At 33.9% G+C, this 2561-nt stretch overlaps 1 protein-coding gene across 1 annotated transcript in view; it reads left to right on the top strand.

The window, feature by feature from the left end:
- Positions 1-442, top strand: part of LOC106116196 (MICOS complex subunit MIC60) — a 13664-nt gene extending 13222 nt beyond the window's left edge. Inside the window, exon 18 of the mRNA XM_013309951.1 lies at positions 326-442. The gene's annotated coding sequence lies outside the window, so the exon portion shown is untranslated. The remainder of the gene's footprint in view (positions 1-325) is intronic.
- The last annotated feature ends 2119 nt before the right edge of the window (positions 443-2561 follow it).

The raw sequence follows: 2561 nt of genomic DNA, 5'->3' as shown, positions 1-2561 counted from the left end.
CTGTTCTGTTCTGTTCTGTTCTGTTCTGTTCTGTTCTGTTCTGTTCTGTTCTGTTCTGTTCTGTTCTGTTCTGTTCTGTTCTGTTCTGTTCTGTTCTGTTCTGTTCTGTTCTGTTCTGTTCTGTTATCCATACCAAATTTCAGCGAGATCCATACAGCCGTTCTGGAGACATTCTAACAAACATCCATCCATCCAAACATTCGCATTTATAATATTAGTAAGATAGAAACAATTAATTTCACATTACTCATGGAAAATTTCATAACAAAGATTTTTTTTTTGTTATTACTAATTTAATATGATAACGCTAGGCTTTTTTTTGCAGAATTACTTGGAAAAAGCAACCAGACTTTATAAGCCAATAATGTTAATTAGTCGGTGAAATTTATTGTACAAAATTACAATAATGTTTTAATTTTATATAATAAAGTAGCAATTTTTATTATTTTTTTTTATTTTATACTAACAAACTATCTGTCTACCGCGACTCCGTCCGCGCAGAATTAAAAAAATAAGTAGTGGCCTATATGATCTTCCAGACTATGTTCTATATGTATGCCAAATTTCATTGAGATCCGTTCAGCCGTTCTGAAGATACTTTCAAACAAACATCCATCGAAACATTCACATTTATAATATTAGTAAGATATAAATGTAAGATATACATTTATCGGATGTTCTTACGGTGAAGGAAAACATCGTGATGCTGCACATATCTGAGAAGAAATTCAAAGATATTTGTGAAGTCAACCAACCCGCACTTGGCCAGCGTGGTTGACTATGGCTTAATCACCTCTAACATAGGGTGGGCTCCGAGCACCTCAATGGGGACGTATAGTGAATTGATGATGATAATGATGATGATGATGATGAAGGTTTCGTCAATGGAAACATCTTTCATAATTATTCACGTGGGAAGACACGAGTTAAAAACCGTTGAACTACTGCCACGATTCTAGCATTAACACATCTTGTCATCTCTTTCTTTATTTATATATATAAAAATAAATTGCTGTTCGTTAGTCTCGCTAAAACTCGAGAACGGCTGAATGTATTTATCTTATCTTGATCTTGAAATGTTCGTGAAGGTCTAGGGAAGGTTTAAGTTGAGAAAAAATAGAATGATTGTCGGGAATTAATTAAGTTTTTTTTTCATTAAACGCGGACGGAGTTGCGGGCGACAGCCAGTCTTTGATAAAACAGTGACTGTATTAATGAAAGTAACAGCCGTGGAATTCGACGGTTATGTGTAAAACGTGCGTGTTAATAGTCTACTTTCCAAATGTATGCATTTATGAAACTCTGGTATATTTCCGTTGAACACTTTCGTCATAATTCACTTTGTACGTACTATCATTGTATAAGTTGATCTATACATTCTTCATAGAAGATTCACAAGATTGTTACCTTCGTTTTTTATAAATAATGAAGGCGATGATGTTATATTAAAACTAACAGTCATATAAAAAAATGAAGCCTATGTGCTGCAGCCTATGTGTTCTTTCAGACAGCGTTCTACATTTACAACAAACTATCCTAAAACTATCTAAATTATCCTTCAAGACGCGAGCTTATCACTATCTCAAAGGCCGGCAACGCATCTGCGGTACCTCTGGTATTGCTGATGTCCATGGGCGTCGTTGAACACCTCGGTGTTCCTGCTGCTCGTTTGCCCCCTTCTGTTATATTAAAAAATCTATTTGTTCTTCCAGACTATGGTCTACATGTACGCCAAATTTCATGAAGATCCGTTCAGCCTTTTTGAAAATACTATCAAACAAAATCCATCCATCTAAACATTTGCATTTATAATATTAGTAAGATTTTATCCCGATCCATGCAGTTGTTCTGGAGTTACTTTCTGACGAACATCCAATCATTCGCATTTATAATATTAGTTACAAGGAAGATTTCTTAAGATAACAATGTTAAGAAAAGAAAATAGATTGACGAAATTATGTTAGTACAAGAACCACGAAGTTTATTTGCACTTGATGATGATGATTACAAAGGATTTCAAGAATATTACAACAAATAAAGGTGAATTAGCGGATATTGTGACGTAAATTAGTAAATATGGACATGTTCTTTCGTAAACCGAATCGATAAAGAGACTCGATTACTTGTTAAGTAAACTAATCGACTTTTAGTAGCTCGTTATTGTGGTTAATGTATTTTGTGGTTGTTTTAATAATTAATATATTATAAGGTAAATAAATTTATTTATTATTGATATTTCACTTTAATTCATAAATACATGTTATATTTATGTCAGATACTATCAGTCGCCCGCGACGCCGTTCGCTCGGAATGAAAAAAAAACCATAAGTAGCCAATGTTCCCCCAGACTTTGTTCTACATCTGTGCAAAATTTCATTAAGATCCGTTCAGCCGTTCTGGAGATACCTGCAAACAAACATCCATCTAAACATTCGCATTTATAATATTAGTAAGATTGTTGACCCACCCCTCTTGTTACACCCTATGAATGTTTCTATAAAGTAAATAAGTTTATTTATGACGTAAGAGTATTTTGTTCCAGTGGGGATTGGAATGTTCGT

This window comes from Papilio xuthus, unplaced genomic scaffold (genome assembly GCF_000836235.2).
Source record: "Papilio xuthus unplaced genomic scaffold, Pxut_1.1 DF827756.1, whole genome shotgun sequence".
Lineage (NCBI taxonomy): Eukaryota > Metazoa > Arthropoda > Insecta > Lepidoptera > Papilionidae > Papilio > Papilio xuthus.
The sequence above is the reverse complement of the archived record's forward strand: the minus strand, read 5'-3'. Positions and strand labels throughout refer to the sequence as shown.